This window comes from Eurosta solidaginis, chromosome 4 (assembly GCF_040869045.1).
Source record: "Eurosta solidaginis isolate ZX-2024a chromosome 4, ASM4086904v1, whole genome shotgun sequence".
Lineage (NCBI taxonomy): Eukaryota > Metazoa > Arthropoda > Insecta > Diptera > Tephritidae > Eurosta > Eurosta solidaginis.
In genome coordinates, this window is record NC_090322.1 from 149,533,405 (window position 1) to 149,555,865 (window position 22,461).

Genomic DNA, 22,461 nt, shown 5'->3' on the forward strand with positions numbered 1-22,461 from the left:
ACTGTTGTTTGGGAAATTTTTTTAATAAAATTTTTTTTAAACGGAATTTGTAAACGTTTTTGATATCAAGTTAGAGGCAATTACGTTCGCAATAACTAGATTGGAGTAAACCAAGTGAATGTAAAAATCGCCCCTTTTACCACCTCTACATCATTTTGGATTGGCCTTAATGCTTGTATGTATATACAAATTTTACAGCTTCTTCAATAGTTCTGGAGTGAGATCGAGAATCGGAACATTTCGGAAAATGGGTGCCACCTTAACGTTTATACTATGCTTAAGTACTGTAACGAATTTAGAGAAATTCCGCTTATTCCAAACCTTCTGCTATCGTTCGAATCGCTAAACTGTTGAATAAATAACTCCAATATTCAATAATGCAAAATGGTCTTTATTAGACTACTTCACAATAACACTTATACTTCACAACCAATAGCGTGCTTAAATCAAAACTGCCTAGTCATGCCTCAGCTTGTGCTGCTTTTATACCCTCGGTTTCCTCGTCCACCCCTTTCTCCTAAGGTCTAGTAATTTCGTGAACTTCATGCTTGTTTACCAGCTATATACATGTATACTTGTAGTTTGTAACCATATGCGTGTGTATATGTGAGCACTACCTTGGCCGATGACTACATGCGTTTGTATCTCTCTGCTGCCTTGTATGAATGTGTGTACATGATGATTGATTTGTTTACGTACATACAAGTGGCTACTTAGTATCGGTTTAGGGATGCTGATATCACTTAAGCGCCAAATACACGACACGAACATTTCCGCGAACATTCCCGTTATGTCATGTTTCTGTGACCTTTTCTGTCGTGTATGGTGGTGTTTGCCAGTTCGCGCAAATGTTCGCCAAAAATCAAAATATTTTAATTTTTGGCGAACATTTGCGCGAACTGTTCGTGCGTGTATGGCGAAATAGCTCATAATCGTAGTAATTTCTGAACGGAACAGACGTGCGCGGAAAAGTAAAATGGACAATAAAAAATTTCTGAGTGAATTTATTGAAATGTATAAATCTTTGCCATCATTGTGGCAAGTAAAAAGCAAAGATTATTGTAATAGAATTAAAAAGAATAATGATTTTTTTGCGATCTTCTCTCTTTTTTTACGCTTAGTTGCCGCAGCGAGCAATATTGCTGCAGCACAATTGTTGCCCGTATTCATCGCTGTCTGAAAGAGAACTAATGTTCGGCAAAAAGTTCGTATGGTGTATGGCCAAAGATGCGAACAAGATTGCGGAATGCTCGCGGAAATGTTCGTGTCGTGTATTTGGCGCCTTAGTAATGGTAATATTCGTCACAATACATATAAGAGTTTCCATTCATTAATTTTCCTGCACAATTTTATGATCCTCTTAGTCATCGAAACTTTTTGAATTAAACTGCTATTAATAAAACTTACATCAACTCATTTAGCTGCTCAATCAAATAATGAATTGTTTTATAATTAAATCACTAAAAAACCTTCAAAATACTAAAGAATAATTGAGTACTTAATATGTAAATGTTGTATGTGGTTTCACTGTTCGTTATTAACACACCCTCAAATGCGCCTATATACATAAGTACCGCATGGTTGCGATGACTATAATTCAAAAAACAATTAAATTAATTGTTGTATCAATATAGGACATGGCCAAATTGTTATATCGAGCTCAATACATCCTTGCTAAGGGGTAGTGTTTTGATGTTGTGATGTTCGGACAAAAGAAGTTACTACAAATAATAACAGATCTTAGGAAATACTGTCGGGGAGCGATTATTTTTTGAAACTAGGCGAGACCAGCAGAGAAGCCCAGACATCCAGCGCGGTTCCGGTTATGGCCATAATGGGCATTGCTTATTCCGTGGCACTCATATTCAGTGCTCCCATCTTTTTTAAAGAAAATTGTATGAGTTGCTGCGTGTCTTTTTCGAAACGGTCTAATGCGTATTCATAAATACATTAGGGAAGGCCAAAAAAAGTTACTTTAGTGAAAACATTTATTAGGATACCGATAAAATGAACAAGTTAAAACTGCAGCTTTTAAGTAGTGTCTCATCATGATATTTCAATTTCCTTTAAATAATACGTAATACAAAGTTCTTAGAGACGTGTCACAAATATGGTCATCGGACCTTACACTGGAAAACAAAAACTGCAAAACTTCCAAAACACCGCACTCAGAACTGACACTGTAAGTCTTCTCTCCAGAACATCATCTAGGCAAAAAGGCCCTCAAATACATCCATAAAACTCGTCAAAATACAATGCTAAAAATTGCTCGATGAACCCAGTTATCAAAGACAAATAACCGGAACTCGCAGTTGAGGAAACCAACCTCCCCCACGAGACGCGCGTAACTCTAGTTCAACTTCAATCTAAATACTGTGATAGGTTAAACTCCTACTTATCCAGAATTAACCCCGACATATCCAATGTATATTTTGTTTATAACGTGTCAGTGTAATGCAGCGACTGAATTGAAAGTCGAGAAGCTCGTGAGTATTACGAGTATTTCGAGATTCCAGAATCTCGCGAGAAGCCGTGTTCTCGACGTCTCGTTAAAAAAAAATAAAATATTGTGAACGAATTTATACGTATAATAAATATGTATGTTTTGAGTTAAGTGTCATTGGAAAGCAATATAATCAACAAAAAAGTCACAAGTAAAAAAAACCAAGTGTATAAATACTGTCCTTACAGCGATTAAGTTTATGTCGAGAAGCTCGCGAGACTTACGAGTACTCGATTTCTCGGGTTTCGAAAATCTAGCTTGTGTTCGAGAAGAAATCGTAAGCTCCAATGTATTGAAATTTTATGGAGTTAGTAGCTTTTCATAATTTTATTGGGGCAAGTGCTTCTGGACAATAAACTGGTACTTCCCTTTTAGCACCATATGCAGAAATCGTGCCACATTCAACCATTATCAAAAAGTCCGGTGGAATTGAGTGCGGAGCTTTACCCCATCGTCGACGATATCATTTTATGCTTAAGTTATGGTGTTAATGGACTGAACTTTGTTGATGACAATCGGCACTTGGCAAGGTATCGGGGAAAAGTATCGAGGTATCAATACTTAACTCAATACTTGGAAAAAAGTATCGAGTACAAAAAGTATCAATACACAAACTAAGTCTACGTTTACATATTCTGTAATACTTAATACAGTTTGCTAATTGCACACACTACGCCTAGGCTAACACATTCTCTAGTTCTGCATACGGCATACCAATACCCCACACTACGCCTGCATATACATTCTACATATATTCCCCATATAGCATACCACTTACAAAGATTATGCCTACGCTGACGCTTACAGTTACGGTTACGCTTACACGCTTACAGCATTCGCTTACATTCAGGATTCCGCTATACCGTGAGCGAAGATGTTCACACATTGAAAACAGACCTGTTAAATTTGAATTAGCATTAGTAATCAATTAATTAGATGCCTATTTTAATGGCCAATGATTATTTCAATTGTTTTCCGTAAAAAGCAATTACTAATTGATTACCATTATAAAAAAAGCAAAAAAAAAATCATGACTTTTTCCGATTATTGAAAAAAATCAAAAAAATCAAAAATAATCAAAAGTAATCAAAAAAGGCCCTTTTGATTATTTTTGATTTTTTCGATTTTTTTTGATTTTTTTTGATTTTTTTTTGATTTTTTTTTGATTTTTTTTGATTATTTTAATTATTTTTCTGCTTTGTTGAAAGAAAAATTCTCGTTTGTTGCATGCACGGAATAATTTCTACATACAAGTACATTTTAGGATGCAATATTAAATCGTAACCGCTTATCGAGGCAAATATATACATGCACCATATAGGATAAGTATATACACGTGCATAATTTGCTACACTCATTATCAAAAATAATAACGTTATGGTTCATCCTTAAGTAAAGCCAATTTTGTTTTGTATACAAAAGTAATATATCCACTATTTTGGATTACGTTATGGCTATACACTGATTGTTTTGTACATACCAGAACATTGGAGGATGTGCCGGTATATCGTGAGCGCTTATGCTCATACAATAGGTATGAGTAATATTACTTAGGTTGATAGATTCACTTCCAACTGGAGCGATCCTCTAAGTTGTCATTCATCACCATGATTAGCTGTCTAACCGAAGGTTGTTATGTCCCAGATAAATTTATTAACAGATGTCCATGTACATTAGATTAAAGTTTCTTTTTATTTCCTTTTGATTACGTCTAGGATATTTCCTATAAAATCTTAAGTTTTACATAGTGAACCATATTTTTAGTATTAACCACGGAAATTACAGAAAAGTGAGGTTTCGTACTAATCTAATGTACAATATTTTCGATAAACATCAGTGTGTTTCGCTTTCAAATGAGTTATAAAGTTTGAAGATACATTCCAGTTCCTCGTATTATGCGACCACAAGTTGAACATTTTGCGTTTGTCAAAAATTTGTTATTTTCATTAAACTAAATGGGAAAAATTTAAATTTATTAAAACGACTGTCGTATTTGAGCAAGAAGATGGAATCAAATATATAATTTATCATCCCAAGATTTGTTTTTAATTTAATGGCGTGTACTAGAGATATACTCCGCACGTATCATCTCTGAATCAATATTTTTATATATTTGGCTTAAATGGCATCATTAAAATGAGGTGTAAAGCAAATACAGAGCTCAAAAATAAAAAATTGAACGCACCTTTATGGTATGGCGGTGGAAGTGTTATGGGTTTGGGCCTACTTGGCGGCCTCTGGAGTTGGCAAAGTAACTTTCTTTGAAGCCACAATATGATAACAGATAACCGTTTATTGAAAAAAAACTCACCCTTTCTACATTGGTATAATATTCGCAGGTGTATATACTTATCCTATATGGTGCATGTATGTATACATATACATATTTGCCTCGATAAGCGGTTACGATTTAATATTGCATCCTAAAATGTACTTGTATGTAGAAATTATTCCGTGCATGCAAGAAACGAGAATTTTTCTTTCAACAAAGCAGAAAAATAATTAAAAATAATCAAAAAAAATCAAAAAAAAAAAAATCAAAAAAAATCAAAAAAAAATCAAAAAAAATCGAAAAAATCAAAAATAATCAAAAGTAATCAAAAGGGCCTTTTTTGATTACTTTTGATTATTTTTGATTTTTTTGATTTTTTTTCAATAATCGGAAAAAATCATGATTTTTTTTGATTATTTTTTTTAATTAATTGAAAAGTAATCATTAAAAATAGAAAATAATTGCAAGTAATTATTAAATGGCGTTTAAAGAAAATAATCAATGGAACGGCTAATGATTACCATTAGTAATCATTATTTAACAGGTCTGATTGAAAATACTTTTTTTTACTCACCCTAATAAGCATACATATTTTCACACATACTGAGACGGCAGCCTTTGTTTACTGTTTAGGGTTGATGTTGCTATAAAAAATAAGTATGAAGGTGGTTTGTGTATGTGTATTTTATTTGTATGTAGGTACATATGGATGTGTGAATTTATTTCCTTTGGTAAATAATGTGTATATACTAAACGTAAATGTTTGAATAAATATTTTAGTCACCGCTTCAACTTGTTGGAATCTTATGACGTCATCGATGGAACAAAACAAAAAGGAAAATTGTATATATTTACCTAAATACGTAGTAGATATATACGATGAAGTGACCAACAACACTTTGGGAGCTGAAAGCGAAATTTAAGTTTCAGTTTCGTGAATAACATACGCGTATAAAGACGTAATAAAAAAAACGCGCTCATACAATCACTAGTGAAGAGCTGATAAAGCAAAAAGTTGAATTCGAAATTCTAATTACGACAACGTATTTTAAATGTAAGCGGAAATATTGGATTTATTAAGTACCTACACACATATGTTTTAAGTGAATATTTTAGAATTTGGTAATACCTAGTCTAGTTGTGGGGTCGACTGTTAATACACTACCAAAAATATCGAGAGAGGTGTCAATCGACGCCTCTTGACATCAATATTATTAATCCGGAGGCGGAAAATAAAAATTTTAACTCGTTCAAAAGGTATTAACGAAAACCCGAAAAATGGCCCGTGGGTCCCTCCGAAACCGGGGGGGGGGGTATCCATAGTATTTTTGCGCAGAACACCTTTTTGCACTTGCGGCCTTCGGCAGCGCTTATAATAAACACAAAACACTTATGCTCACAATTGTTTTTGTGGGTACACACAAATTACAACAGCCACATGAATCGTCAACTTCCACTGCAAATATCTCCGGACAGAGATAAAATTTTTCTTTTCCGCCTACGGATTATTGTTGTCGAGGTCAATACGCGTCTTTTGACACCTATCTCGATATTTTTGGTAGCGTATAGGCAGTCGACCCCTCAACTAGACTTTTACCGAGGAACTGACTGAGAGAAAATTTAAAAAGTGAAAATATTTATTTATTTACATGTACAAATATATACATATATAATGTAAAACCGATGTATGTATATATAAATAAGAAAACTTAAACAAACAAGTAAGGAAGTCTAAGTTCGGGTGAAACCGAACATTACATACCCAGCTGCACACTTGAAATGCTGTTGTTGTTTGTTTTGTGTGCTTAATAGTGTTACAAGGCTGCGCAATAATACATATATATATGGTTCTATTCTGAACTAATTTTCGTTTAAAAGAAGCAAAAATGGATACAGAGGCTAACACCAGTGACCTTGAGCGGGTAATTTTACTTCAGATATGGGGATTTACCTATTGTTTATTTTAAAATAAAAATATAACAGAACAAAAAACATAAACACACAAGTGCCATTGTACTAAAAAGCGTTATTACAAAAAAAAAAAAAAAGAGCAGGGTTATTAACGAAATTTTCCAACTTTACTAGAAATAGCTTATTACCTGCATCAACGCACTTTTACAAAATCTTTTTTTTTTATGGGAGGCGATTTAAACGATTTAACCGGTGCCACGCCCATTTTTTTAAATTTGAAATTTTTTATATTTATTGTTATAAATCCACTTGGGAAATGAAATACCATTGATATAAAGCTCTTTTTTGCAAAGATATAGCTTATTTTATTCGTCCACGACCTTTTGAAAAATCTTTTATATAAAAGTGGGCGTGGTCCTTAACCGATTTCGTTGATTTTTCATCAAACTATTCCTTATAGTAAAGGCAACCTCTCTGCCGAATTTTGTTACGATAGGTTTAACGATTTTTGGTTTATGATTAATAATATTTGTAAAATTGATTTTATCACAAGTGGGCGGTGCCACGCCCATTTAAAATTTTTTTTTCAAATTTTTATTAAGAGCCTCAATATCATTTCACATGTATTTCAACATTCTAGGTGCTTTATTTACTAAAGATTCAGGTTTTTTGTGTTTTCCAAAATGTTATATATATAAAAAGTGGGCGTGGTTATCATCCGATTTCGCTCATTTTCAATACCAATCTATTCTGGGTCCAGATACCAAATTTGGTGAAGATACCTCAATATTTACTCAAGTTATCGTGTTAACGGACAGACGGACGGACGGACGAACATGGCTCAATCAAATTTTTTTTCGATACTGATGAGTTTGATATATGGAAGCCTATATCTATCTCGATTCCTTTATATCTGTACAACCAACCGTTAACCAATCAAAGTTATAATACCCTGTGTACAAGTGCAGCTGGGTATAAAAATCTATACTTGTTAAAAAAATTTGCAAATCGACTAGATACACAATTCAGTGCTGTATACATATGATTCAGGGCTCCAAACGATAAAACACAAAAATCCTTGTCATATATAGTAACAAAAAAAAAAAAAAAATACTGCGCGTCGCTAAATTAAACAAACAATTTATAGAAAAAAGTTTTACCGTGTATTAAACACAAGTTGTACTGCCCATATATGTATGTATAAGAGAAGTATTCGCGAGTTATATTTTAAGCGACAAAACCGTAAGTTTTCAGGAAAGTAATAAAAAGCACATTTATTAAGGAAAATATCGAGCTTTTCTTTTGATTTTTTTAAAGCAGATATGAAAAAATGTATACAAAAAAGTTATTCTGTTTCAATTTGAAATAACATCTCAATTTACTGTTTGAACATAGTTTTCAATATAAAAACGTTTTATGTTCAATTACGCAGGCCGACAATATTTAACGAACATTCAGACCCAGTAACCAGACTATATATTTCCGAAGGTTTATGATGCGCTGAATCCAAATCTGGCTTCAGAATTGCTGAGATATCCTAACCTAAAAGTGTAAAAAACATGTACATGTTATGTAGCCTTGCAGATGTTTTCTTTCACCAAAATTAAAGGATGACATCTTTAAATACAAGTCTTCTTCTTTCAAATGGCGTTGAGTTTGCTATAATATCATATATGTATGTATATATCATCAATATAATTTTTTTCGCTGAGATATCACATTTTGAAATTTTCATGTTTCTAGAGGTTAGGGGATACGGGAGTTGATGGGTTAACAGTTAAGTTGGTTAGCCCACTTGTGGTGTGAGATATATAGATAAATAAGACTTATTTTAAGAAAAATATGCGGGTAAACGCTGTCCCCAGGGTTAAGTGGGTTAGCCTGCTTGCGGTATGATAGGGGTGGTTTCTAGGGGTAGGGCTGTGTGTGACTCGGTACGCGAGGGTTATATGGCGTAGGGATGTGGTGAGTTAGCACACTTATGATGTGAGGCAAAATTTTAAGAAAAATAAAACTCAATTCAAGAAAATTAGTAATCGACTACATCATGTCTATGTTATCTCAATCGAATTTCAGGTGTAGGAAAATTTAGAAACATGAAAATTTCAAAATGCGATATCTGAACGGAAAAAAATTATATTTGAGCAGACTCAACGCCATTTGAAAGAAGAATACTTGTATTTACAGATGCCATCCTTTAATTTTAGTGAAAGAAAACATCTGCAAGGCTACATAACCTCAAATATGGGCAAAAACGGTATTTTTTGCACCGTTAGGTTAGGATATCTCGAAAACCAGACCTGATAGAGCAATTTTGAGGCCAGATTTCAATTAATCGCATCAAAATCCTTCGAAAATATATAGTCCGGTTTCTGGATCTGAGATGCTGTCGGCCTATGTTATCGAAAGTCACTTGCAACGTTCTTCCAACACGCAAAGCATTTTGCACGATGGCTTTAACACGTGTTTCCACTATAATTTTTCTGTTGCTATCAATTATTCCCTTTGTGGCCCTTTTTTGCACTTAGCAATAACTTAAGACATTGCATTATTACGCGCATCACTTAAGGGCCTGATAAAGCTGACATTGTCATAACGCCCTAGTCATAACCTTACTTTTACTTAACCATATCTATTGGCATCGGTTATTGGTGCCTTATTCTAAAAAATGTGACAATTTCATAAAAAAGAAGAAAACGCAATAAATCACTAAAAAATCCCACAAATAATAAGTCATTTAGTCAAAATGTATCCAAAACAAAAAATAAAAAAACCAAAAGTTAATAAATTCATAAACTGAAATATTTAAAATAATTGGTATGATTATGGGTAGGACGTTATGGTATAGCGCCATCATCTAATTGCATTGATTTCAATAAGGTTGCTTGGATCAGCTGTTTTATATGGCCAGATTGCGAGTAAAATTTTAATTAGGAGATTTGAATGCCCGATTTTTCAGTGCGAGTTTAAACTCCAGTTAAAGTTGACTGGAGTTTAACCGTGCGACTTTGTTCGATAACATAAAATTTTGCTGCTCATCTCAGTTTAAGCGGCCGAAGTGGCAGGGTTAAACTCTAGTCAACTTTAACTGGAGTTTAAACCTGCACTGGAAAACCAAGCATAAGACTAAATATTGTTTCCGTAGTCTGAAATTTTTGGCTGTTTGTGTTAGAAGGTAATTGAGTAAAATATGGATGCCAAAAGACTGGTATATATGAAATCATTACTGCCCGGTTTTTCAGTGTGAGTTTAAACTCCAGTTAAAGTTGACTAGAGTTTAACCTTGCCACTTTGTTCGATAACATACAACTTTGGTGCTCATCATCATATTGTCAAATAGTATTGCCACATTTTTAACAATCGAAAATTATTGCACAACTTATAAAACTAAAATTTAATTCAGACATAATTGTGTGGCATCCCTAGAGCTACCTGTTAACCCATTTCATAGATAACATTTAAAGCAAGCTTGGACCTTCGTTGGTAAGTGATTTATTAAATAAAATTCCAAAATACTTTTTTCCAGTTCAAAATTTTTAGTTTTTCCATTGAGACCCTGTAAGTTTTTTATTTGTCCGCCAAATGATTTTGATAAAATTTGTTCTCTGTTCTCTTACATGATCACGTTCGCCACTTAGCCAATTCCTCTACGTCTTCTTTTCTTATCACCGTTTCATCTCATAATGCGTCAATTTGGATGTGGGCGGTTGTGTTTTAAATTTGTATTTGTATTCTTTTCCCCTTTCAAAAAAAAAAAACATAAATTATAATAAATAAAAATATTGGGTTCTGAGTGATCGAGGACGTGAAACGATTGAGTAAGCGATTGATGAATAAAATGTTTGTCTGGCTAAGCAATTGGCTGAAGTTGCTTGGACCACCATTACTATATACATTAGACTGGGTCGATTTATTAACCGATATCGCGCCATCGATTTTTCGATAGGATTTGGGCTCAGGAAAGAAAAGAAAAAAGTTCCACTACGCATACCCAAAAAAATAATTTTCGAGCCTGCGAAATTTCATTTTTTTGACTCTTTTTCGACTTTGATTTTTAAGTTTTTTTCATGAGCTACTAAAAAAATTTTCATTTGATTGTAAAATTTTCATGTATGCCCTGTCCAACCCAAAAATGTCCGCTAAAAACGTAGTCGATAACAGTTTTTTGAAAAAAATATATTTATTTATTACATATGAAACTCTTTTTAGTAGGTCATAAAAAAAAACCTTAAAAATCAAAGTCGAAAGAAAGTAAAAAAAAATGAAATTTCGCAGGCTCGAAATAATTTTTTGGGTATGCGTAGTGGAACTTTTTTGAGCCCAAATCTTATCGAAAAATCGATGGCGCGATATCGGTTAACTTTGGTCCATACAAATCGACCCACCCTAATATACATACATATGCATCCATGTCCAGCTAGTCTATAGATTTAAGTACATACATAGCAAATATGTATGTACATACATATGTATGTATGTCGAAACTTCGTAGAGAAACACACCATATGGTTTGACGCGCCTTTGGGGTCAATTGGGTGTGGGTGATGCACTTAACGAATTTTTCTTTTACAATACCCGCAATAAAGAAAATGTGTTACTATTTTATGTACATAGTATGTATATCTATAGATGTATTTTTTATATATACATTGCGCACAAATATAGTAGAAGAATTGTTCTAAAGGAGAAGTAGAACATTCCACGGTTGATACTGGACGTACGCATTTTTACAGTTTTTGCTCTTTTTTGTGTTACGTGAAAGGGGAAATGGTTTCTAACTAACCGGGTTGTTAAGCTTAGGCGCTACACTCTGTAGCAGTGAGCCTCTCATAGTTTAGGACTCCCTTCTTTTATTGACGGGCTACCCACTTAAAACTGCCATGGTCCGCGCATTTTCCGCACCTGAAACCACGTATTGTGCTACTTCGAGTGCGGAAGTGCGCTACTTAAGCTCTTTGGCTACGCTCACGTTATTGGGCTAAGCAAATTTCTTCCCGTTTCGCCAGGACAATTTTCTTTACGTATCTGCTGACCATACACCATCTGTCTGTTCCGCAGGCCATCTTATGTATGACACATTTCCCGGGGATAGATAGCCTAGTGTTACTTCAACCCTTCGCCGTTGCTGTGCGAAGCGATTTCATTCGAAAAAGGTTTGACGTGCGTCGTCTATGAGTTCAGGTTATAGACAGTGCAGATTTTCAACGATGCCCATTAAGTTGAGATATTCCCGGAAGTCACCGTGACCAGTTAAAAGATGTTTCAGGTAGAATTCGACCTATCCATGTAGTCGCTCTAATCATGGTTTTAACTCTGGAATTTGTGCCCTGGTCCAATTGTCTGCAGCTATATTGCTGTTACCAGCGTCGTCTTTTCGCGCCTGCATGGCAGCAACATTACAGCCTACTTCTCCTTGGAAGTGATACATCGATTTTCTCTCCTCAGCGAGGAGGTATATTTTATTTATGGCCCTGGCCCGCCTATGCTTACCATTATCCGACTTAGGTATACTATGGTCTGCGCAGTTTTCTCGCAGAATCGAACCGGCAGCCTAGATAGGCTGATATTTCAATCAGCAGTCGATGCATGATTCTACTTTGTTGTCATCTTTTCAGTTTTAGTTATGGAAACTTCCGTTATAAGCTTTCGTTTGGGCAAAATTTTTTTTAATGTTAAGTAGGTCGCCCTTTTTATCGATATCGCTTAAAAGGGTGGGGATATTTTAATGAAAATCGTAATTTACTAAAACCTTCTAAATCTTTGGTTTGATATCCATATCGTATTAAGACATTCCATGGCTACCCTGAACACATAATGTGCCCACAGCGCCACCTGTTGAGAATTTATTTATTTACAATTATCATACTATGACGAATATTACCATCACTAAGCTGCTACTAAATAAATGCACAGCAACAATAAAGGAGCCACTCTTGTGTACATGAACAAATCAATCATCATTAACACACATACATATAAGGCAAACACATGTAATCATCAGCCGACGTAGTTACTCACAAATACACACGCATATGGCTATAGACTACAAATATACACGTATATAGCTCGTAAGAGTTATAGAAGGTGAAACGTCTAGACCTTTGGAGAAATATGCAAACGAGGCAACAGAGAGTATAAAAGCAGCGCAAGCTGAGTAATAAGTGAAGTATAAATGTGAAGTATAATTGTACTACTCCCAAAGTATTCTAATAAAGACCATTTTGCAATACAGAATATTGGAGTTATTTATTCGACAGTTCAGCGATACGAACGTTAGCAGAAGGTTTCAAATAAGCGGAATTTCCCAAAATTCGTTAAAATGTCAAAATTTCGGCGGCCGCTGTGGTGTGGTGGTAAAGAAACATCAAAAATTTAGATATAAATTTTTTCAATCAATGCAGATGCCGTTCGGAGTAGGCGTAATACAACTTGTGCGAAATATTCAGAAATGAACCGAGGTTATCACGCCTTGCGTTTATTTATTTAACGATACTAAGATTATTATTTCCAGCTTCTTATCTCATACTCCAAGATTTGCCCTTTTTCACCTAAAATGACTGGACTATATAACTTTATTTAATGAGCTTTGTGCAGCAAATTTTTGAACCACCCTGTACAGGGCGAAATATAATAACAGCTTCTCCCGCGATGCTACGCAAATATGTGCTAAAGTGAGAATATTTTGAAATTATTTGTTTTTGATTTACGAAATTTTGTTTTCACCTCATACTTTATTTTGTTTGTGTCCGTTCATCCCTACTGTAGTTTTTATTATACATACATATGTAAATATGTTTAGGTTTGGCAAAGTAAGAATAGTTTTGTATAAAAAAGTTGACTTGCTAAGATGATCTCATTCCATTATTCATGTGCTATAATTTGTAATTTAAATATGTATGTACATTAAGTAATAACGATTGCTTATTGTATATCATCTTATCGCGGGTGGCGTCGAAAACGTCGTATTTCAGCAAACGTTTGAAAAACGATTCATTTCAGACTTTCTTTGAAAAACGCTCTATTTTAGTATATTATTCAAAAACGGCCTATCTGAGCTTAAATACGTTTTTTTAAACCGAGTTTAGAGATAGAGCGTTTTTGAAAAATATTCTAACTTAAAGCGTTTTCCAACTGACAGTCGAGATAAGCTGATATTCCACTTTGCAGTCGATATTGTCCCAATATCTTATTCAGCAGCAACATTATGCAACTTTTTCAGCGACTGGTACTCGCTTGATTCAGCGATATAAGTTTTGTCCTCGCAAATGTTGCGATTATTATCGGAACCCGCCTGCAGAAGGAGAGGAATATAAATTACAGAATCACTCATGCTGTCAATTAAGAAAATATATGTGACCTGGAATCATGAAACGACCCTATTGTGCGAAAACAAGTTTTCGAGCAAAACGCGTTTAAAGTTTTTGTTTAGCTTGACTCTGTGTAGCGGCTGGCCGTTGTGAATGAATTTTGTAATTAAAATTTAATTAACTTCCCGATAACCTACAAGCTTGAAACTTGGAATATAGTTCAGAAGCCGATGGCAATGCAATAATAAGCAAAAAAAAAAAAAAAACACCGATAGCTGGCGCATGGATCGAGATTTTTCAAAAAATCTTATTTGTGGTCCGATTTGGCATTAAATGCGATTTGTGAAAAAACTAAGAAAGGTAGAAAACTGTGGTTTGTTCCATTGGAAAACCCGTTAAATTTCCTATAAGAATCACTCAAAAAGTGAAGAACGTTTTTTTCGCACAATAGGGTTGTTTCATGATTCCGGGGCACATATGTAATATGAAAATTCGTAAAAACGTATACTAATCGATAATAGACGATAGCACTTAGGAATCTAAAAAAAGTCCACAGAACGAGTATTACATATTTATTTGTTTACTAGAAAACAAATTTTCTTAAAAGCTTGCAAACCACAGTGCTTTTATCAAAACAAATCAGTACAAAAATATTTATATTATTCATTACTCATTCGTTTGCTAAAACACCAATCAAGTCACTGATTGAAGAAGTATGTTTGTTTATTATGTATTTAGAATACATGCATAAGTATTGTCGTCAAGACTATTTACCAGTAGTAAATGTCTGACTTCGGGCGGTTCCTTAAGTACATGTGTATTTCTCATTTATTTTCGAGAACAAATTCGCGTCAAATGTCATGCTTAAGTGATAAATACTATTTTCACACAGACGGCTTATTGAATAATAAAGGGAGTTTTCTACATTAAGACCCTTATTGAGCTCAATATTCCCTACAAAATTCGAATCTATTATTATTTCATTAGTAGCTAATCGAATGCCTAATGAAGTCAAAAGCACAATGCAACTCTGTTGGCAGCGTTCCGCTTCCGTTTCCGCTTCTTAGTTTTCGGTGTGTTCAGTGCTTAAAAATGTCATTTGTCAAAGCAAATGTCATTGTCTGCATGGCGGAACGATACAAGGTGGCCGCATCGAACAGCTGATTATAACCTTTTTTATTTGATTTGATACATCAACTACCGGCGCAGTACGATTTTGACATTTGTCCATCGAATTTACTAGTACATGGAATTTTTTTTGTTTGTAGGTATGTCACCATGCTCCCACCTTGTATCGTTCCGCCATGATTGTCTGTCTCATCCTTCATACTAATCGAGCAGTTACTTCTGTGTGAAAGCAAAAAATTTACGATTTCATTAGCAGGTGAAATGAGATCATTAAGTTTCTGTGTGAAAACAGTAAAAGATTCTTTTGTATGAGTACATGGCGTATGCGTTATATATTTGCATGATGCCGCAATGACATTGAGCAACAAACATCAAAACATTGTTATTAGGTAGTTGAGTCATATAAAATAATAAAGTCTACGATTACTTTAAAGACGTATGTATGTATGTATAGAAGAACTAAATGCAGTATTTTTATACCCAGCTGCACTTGTATACAGGGTATTATAACTTTGATTGGATAACGGTTGGTTGTACAGGTATAAAGGAATCGATATAGATTAGACCTCCATATATCAAAACCATCAGTATCGAAAAAAAAAATTGATTGAGCCATGTCCGTCCGTCCGTCCGTCTGTCCGTTAACGCGATAACTTGAGTAAATATTGAGTTATTTTCACCAAATTTGGTATACGAGCTTATCTGGACCCAGAATAGAATGGTATTGAAAATGAGCAAAATCGGATGATAACCACGCTCTTTTTATACTCAGTGGAGCAGAGCTCACAGAGTATATTAAGTTTGATTGGATAACGGTTGGTTGTACATATATAAAGGAATCGAGATAGATATAGACTTCCAAATATCAAAATAATCAGGATCGAAAAAAAATTTGATTGAGCCATGTCCGTCCGTCCGTCCGTCCGTTAACACGATAACTTGAGTAAATTTTGAGGTATCTTGATGAAATTTGGTATGTAGGTTCCTGAGCACTCATCTCAGATCGCTGTTTAAAATGAACGATATCGGACTATAACCACGGCCACTTTTTCGGTATCGAAAATTTCGAAAAACCGAAAAAGTGCGATAATTCATTACAAAAGACAGATAAAGCGACGAAACTTGGTAGATGAGTTGAACTTTTGACGCAGAATAGAAAATTAGTAAACTTTTGGACAATGGGCGTGGCACCGCCCACTTTTAAAAGAAGGTAATTTAAAATTTAGCAAGCTGTAATTTGGCAGTCGTTGAAGATATCATGATGAAATTTGGCAGGAACATTACTCCTATTACTATATGTAAGCTTAATAAAAATTAGCAAAATCGTAGAAGGACCACACCCACTTTAAAAAAAAATTTTTTTTTAAAGTAAAATTTTAACAAAAAATTTAATATATTTACAGTATATAAGTAAATTATGTCAACATTCAACTCCAGTAATGATGTGGTGCAACAAAATACAAAAATAAAAGAAAATTTCAAAATGGGCGTGGCTCCGCCCTTTTTCATTTAATTTGTCTAGGATACTTTTAACGCCATAAGTCGAACAAAAACTAACCAATCCTTTTGAAATTTGGTAGGGGCATAGACTTTATGACGTTAACTGTTTTCTGTGAAAATGGGCGGAATCGGTTGATGCCACGCCCAGTTTTTATACACAGTCGTCCGTCTGTCCTTCCGCATGGCCGTTAACACGATAACTTGAGCAAAAATCGACATATCTTTAATGAACTTAGTTCACGTGCTTACTTGAACTCACTTTATCTTGGTATAAAAAATGAACGAAATCCGACTATGACCACGCCCACTTTTTCGATATCGAAAATTACGAAAAATGAAAAATATACCATAATTCTATACCAAATACGAAAAAAGGGATGAAACATGGTAAGGTAATTGGATTGTTTTATTGACGCGAAATATAACTTTAGAAAAAACTTTATAAAATGGTTGTGACACCTACCATATTAAGTAGAAGAAAATGAAAAAGTTCTGCAGGGCGAAATAAAAAACCCTTAAAATCTTGGCAGGTATTACATATATAAATAAATTAGCGCTATCCAACAGATAATGTTCTGGGTCACCCTGGTCCACATTTTGGTCGATATCTGGAAAACGCCTTCACATATACAACTACCACCACTCCCTTTTAAAACTCTCATTAATACCTTTAATTTGATACCCATATCGTACAAACTCATTCTAGAGTCATCCCTGGTCCACCTTTATGGCGATATCTCGAAAAGGCGACCACCTATACAACAACCACCACTCCCTTTTAAAACGCTCATTAATACCTTTAATTTGATACCCATATCGTACAAACACATTCTAGAGTCACCCTTGGTCCACTTTTATGGCGATATTTCGAAACAACATCCACCTATAGAACTAAGGCCCACTCCCTTTTAAAATACTCATTAACACCATTCGTTTGATGCCCATATTGTACAAACAAATTCTAGGGTCACCTCTGGTCCACCTTTATGGCGATATCTCGAAACGGCGTCCACCTATGGAACTAGGGATTACTCCCTTTTAAAATACTCATTAACACCTTTCATTTGATACCCATATCGTACAAACGCATTCTAGAGTCACCCCTGGTCCACCTTCATGGCGATATCTCGAAAATGCGACCACCTATACAACAACCACCACTCCCTTTTAAAACCCTCATTAATACCTTTAATATGATACCCATATCGTACAAACACATTCTAGAGTCACCCCTGGTCCACTTTTATGGCGATATTTCGAAACGGCATCCACCTATAGAACTAAGGCCCACTCCCTTTTAAAATACTCATTAACACCATTCGTTTGATGCCCATATTGTACAAACAAATTCTAGGGTCACCCCTGGTCCACCTTTATGGCGATATCTCGAAACGGCGTCCACCTATGGAACTAAGGATTACTCCCCTTTAAAATACTCGTTAGCACCTTTCTTTTGATACCCATATTGTACAAGCAAATTCTAGGGTCACCTCTGGTCCACCTTTATGGCGATATCTCGAAACGGCGTCCACCTATGGAACTAAGGATTACTCCCTTTTAAAATACTCATTAACACCTTTCATTTGATACCCATATCGTACAAACGCATTCTAGAGTCAACCCTGGTCCACCTTTATGGCTATATCCCTAAATGGCGTCCACCTATAGAACTATGGCCCACTCCCTCATAAAATACTCTTTAATGCCTTTCATTTGATACGCATGTCATACAAACACATTCCAGGGTTTCCCTCGGTTCATTTTCCTACATGGTTATTTTCCCTTATGTTGTCACCATAGCTCTCAACTGAGTATGTAATGTTCGGTTACACCCGAACTTAACCTTCCTTACTTGTTTTATATATATCACATTTTGGAAAACACAAAAAAAATGATTATTTAGTAAATAATACACCTAGAATTTTGAAATTTGACGTGTGGACTGATATTGAGACCCTTGATAAAAATTTGAAATTTTTTTAAATGGGCGTGGCACCGCCCACTTGTGATAAAATCAATTTTACAAATATTATTAATCATAAATCAAAAATCGTGAAACCTATCGTAACAAAATTCGGCAGAGAGGTTGCCTTTAATATAAGGAATGCTTTGAAGAAAAATTAACGAAATCGGTTAAGGACCACGCCCACTTTCAAATAAAAGATTTTTAAAAGGATCGTGGACGAATAAAATAAGCTATATCTTTGCAAAAAAGAGCTTTATATCAATGGTATTTCATTTCCCAAGTGGATTTATAACAATAAATGGGGAAAACTTCAAATTAAAAAATGGGCGTGGCACCGCCCCTTTTATGACTAGGCAATTCTCTATGTTTCGGGAGCCATAACTCGAAGAAAAATTAGTTCAGAATAGAACCATATGTATATGTATTATTACGCAGCCTTGTAACACTATTAAGCACACAAAACAAACAACAACAGCAAATCAAGTGTACAGCTGGGTATGCAATGTTCGGTTTCACCCGAACTTAGACTTCCTTACTTGTTATGTAATTAAATTGAGAACCGTTCATGACGAGCTAAAGCGTTTCTGTTACTTGCGAATTTTTGTTATATTATTGCACGTTAACTCCATTCTCAGTTACAAATTTGTTAAGAGATTTCTCTCGATTTTATTAGACTTTTGTAATTTTTGATGTGTAAAGATCTCTGCTCACTGTATGGGGGAATCATGAATGTAAGCATAAGACGTAAGTGTACGCATAAGCGTAGTTGTTGTTGTTGTATCAACGATAAAGACACTCCCTGAAGGTTTTGGGGAGTGTTATCGATGTTGTTGGTCTTTTGCCGGATATAGATCCGGTACGTTCCGGTAACAAAGCACCATTAAGGTACTAGCCCAACCATCTTGGGAAATATTAATATGACCACATTAAACCTTCTAGGCCATCCCGCCCCATCCCCCGAGTTCCATGATGAGCCTCGCCTGTTAAATATGTGTATGATACATTCATAGTTGTAACAGGATTCCCCTCGCGTAGGTTGACAATTGGGTTGCGGGAGCTTTTAAGCTATAAAACTTTGAATTGCGCTTATCAACCTCTGAATACCTGTAAGCGTAGTCTTTGTAAGAGGTATGCTATGTGGGAATATATGTATGGAGTAATAAAGAATGAGAGCGTAAGTCTAGTCACTAGACTGCTGCATAATGTGGGAGCAAGGTACTTGGTGGAGCTGATATGAGGGAAATCACACAGCGACTTAGGCAAACATGTCACCTACATACAAATTATTATAGGCTTTTGTTAACCTTATTATTGTCTATTTTGATTTTTATATGGCTTTCTTTCAAGGGTTTTGTATTATTTGTGCCTTCGAATAGCCTTTTATAATATAAGACCTACGGTTATTGTTGATTTTCTGATATTCGTCGGGCTTGATCGGACTCTGGTGGACTTTGTGAAAACTCTTGTCTTGGTGCAGTTCTGGTTCCAACTCAAGTAACATTTTAGACAAACTTCAAACCAAAGGCCCGTAAGCAGAACATAACTCTGCTTGGATGGCCGAGTTCCATGACCACAACACACTCATAAGCTAAAAATAATGTACCTGTATCGAAATTTGTATAAACATGTTATAAGTAGAGTCTTATAAAGGACCGAATAAGAAAATGTTTGGAAACTTAACCCAGAAACTGCTCGGAAAGGCTACTTTCTGTGAGTTGCCATAAATTACCCGTCAATTGCAGCACTGCCCTGAGATTAAAACGCCGTTTTTCAAATTTATTGGGTTAGTGCTAATCTAAATTTTAAGCACAATTTAGTCTGGTTATATATGTAGTACAAAAAGTCTTAGATTTAGACTCAAACTTTAAACGCGCAGTCATTGGATACAGACAGTGCTAAGGTCCAAATTTGCTCGTTGAAATTCGACTTCAGTCCTTCTAACATTAAGCTGGATAAAAAAAAATACAAGACGTGACAGACTCGGAAGAGATTTTAGGCCGAGCTTATTCTCCAGTTTGTGTCGTGCTCCTTTTAGTTTTCTCCTATAAATTGGCGGGGCGGCACTTTCATGTTTTACGCCGACTACGAACGACATCTGCAAGACAGATGATTTTCATGGCAGAAATACAATCGGACTCTTTGCCAAATCACTGCCGAGGAGCGACCACGCTTACAAATTTGTTTTTCTAATTGCTCGGGAATTGAACCTAGGATCTTCGGTGTGGTATGCGAAGCACGCTACTACCACACCACGGTGGCCGCCATTAAGCTATATAGAACCTTATAAATATATTATACTAGCAGACCCGTCAGACGTTGTTTTGCCCTAAATTTGGTCTACCTGCATACATTTTAATAAGCTTTTCCTCTCTAACTCTGCCCTCCCCTCTTCACTTCTTTTTAATCATATTATTCTCTCCTCCCTCCGTCTTTTTCGCTTCATCTATCTCTATTTTCGTCTCACTATATCTCTTTCTCAGTCTCCTTATCCTTCCCTCTTTTCTTTCCCTCTCAAGTTTTTCCCATTCTTCTTCATCCCTTATTGCCAGTCCCAGAGGGTGGTATGTATTTTGTTCCAGTCCCATTCCGAGTTCGATTCCTACTCCGAGTCTCAGTCTCAATCCTAGTCCTAATCGCATTCCCAGCCCGTCTATGGTCTACTTCCCGGAAAAAAGCATCGTAAATACTAATATAGGCAAATTTATATACCAAATTTCAGACAAATCGAATAGGACGTATGTAAATAGGTATGTGGGTATTATCAATTCATGCTTTTTTTCGGCTGCGCATGCATATTTATCAGTTTTGCCAGGTTGATGCGACTAAATCGAATATCACAATGAAAATTACTTTAAAGCTCTGAGCAACAGCTTTCATTTGATATCCATATTACACACACATTCTAGGGATATCCGGTTCCACGTTTTGGCCTATATCTCGAGACCCTAGTCACCCAGCGGTATAAATTACTCTGTACTAAAATACACATCAAAAGCTTCAATTTGATACCCATAATGTAAAAACACATCCTAGTGTTACCCTGGTCCATGTTTTGGCCTATATCTCGAGACCCTAATCACCTATAGGTATGAAAACTACCCTGCACTAAAGCACTCATCAACAGCTTCAATTTGATACCCATAATGTAAAAACACATCCTAGTGTTATCCTGGTCCAAGTTTTGGCATATATCTCAAGACCCTAGTCACAAACAGATATGAAAATTACCCTGTACTAAAGCACTCATCAACAGCTTTCATTTGTTATCCTTCTTGTATAAACACTTTCTAGGGTATCAGGGTCCACGTTTTGGCCTCAATCTCGAGACCCTAGTCACCAATAGGTATGAATACTATCCTGTACTAAACCACTCATCAACAGCTTTCATTTGTTATCCATATTCTATAAACACATTCTAGGGGTACCCGGGTCCACATTTTGGCCTATATCTCGAGACCCTAAAAAAATCTCGAGACCCTAGTCACCCACGGGTACGCAAAATACCCCGTATCAAAGTACCCATAAACAGCTTCCATTTGATGCCCACATTTTACAAACATATCCCAGGATTACCCAGGTCCACGTTGTGATCTCAAGACCCTATCCAGAACGGGATAAAAAGTATTCTATGTCTGTCTCCTGGTTAAAGCAACCCCTCTACCAATTTTCAGCCAAATCTGTTCATCCGTTCTTGAGTTATAAATAGTGTAACTAACACCACTTTCTCTTATATATGTACATATATACATCACATTAGAAACTTCAAAAATAACAGTATTTCTCCACTATTTAATGGATGTTATTATACAATCTTCAAACTTCAATCACTCTATCTATTAAAAAAAGCGCATGAAAATCCGTTGCGTAGTTTTAA

At 35.4% G+C, this 22,461-nt stretch overlaps 1 protein-coding gene and 1 long non-coding RNA gene across 8 annotated transcripts in view; one reads left to right on the forward strand and one right to left on the reverse strand.

Annotated features, from left to right (window-relative positions):
* Positions 1 to 370: 370 nt before the first annotated feature.
* The window catches only part of LOC137250485 (uncharacterized), a 30,015-nt gene continuing 7,924 nt past the window's right edge, over positions 371 to 22,461 (reverse strand). Inside the window, exons 1-4 of one of the 7 annotated variants that reach the window (XR_010952988.1) lie at positions 5,864 to 6,360; positions 5,631 to 5,681; positions 5,350 to 5,419; positions 371 to 3,400 (exon numbers count right to left, since the gene is read on the reverse strand). This is a non-coding gene — a long non-coding RNA (uncharacterized lncRNA). Of the gene's footprint in view, positions 3,401 to 3,983; positions 4,455 to 5,349; positions 6,361 to 22,461 lie in introns of those variants that run through there. The other 6 variants (XR_010952987.1, XR_010952983.1, XR_010952986.1 and 3 more) reach the window with 6 other exon arrangements.
* Positions 5,671 to 22,461, forward strand: part of LOC137250484 (uncharacterized) — a 93,275-nt gene continuing 76,484 nt past the window's right edge. The window contains exon 1 of the mRNA XM_067783370.1: positions 5,671 to 5,829. The gene's annotated coding sequence lies outside the window, so the exon portion shown is untranslated. The remainder of the gene's footprint in view (positions 5,830 to 22,461) is intronic.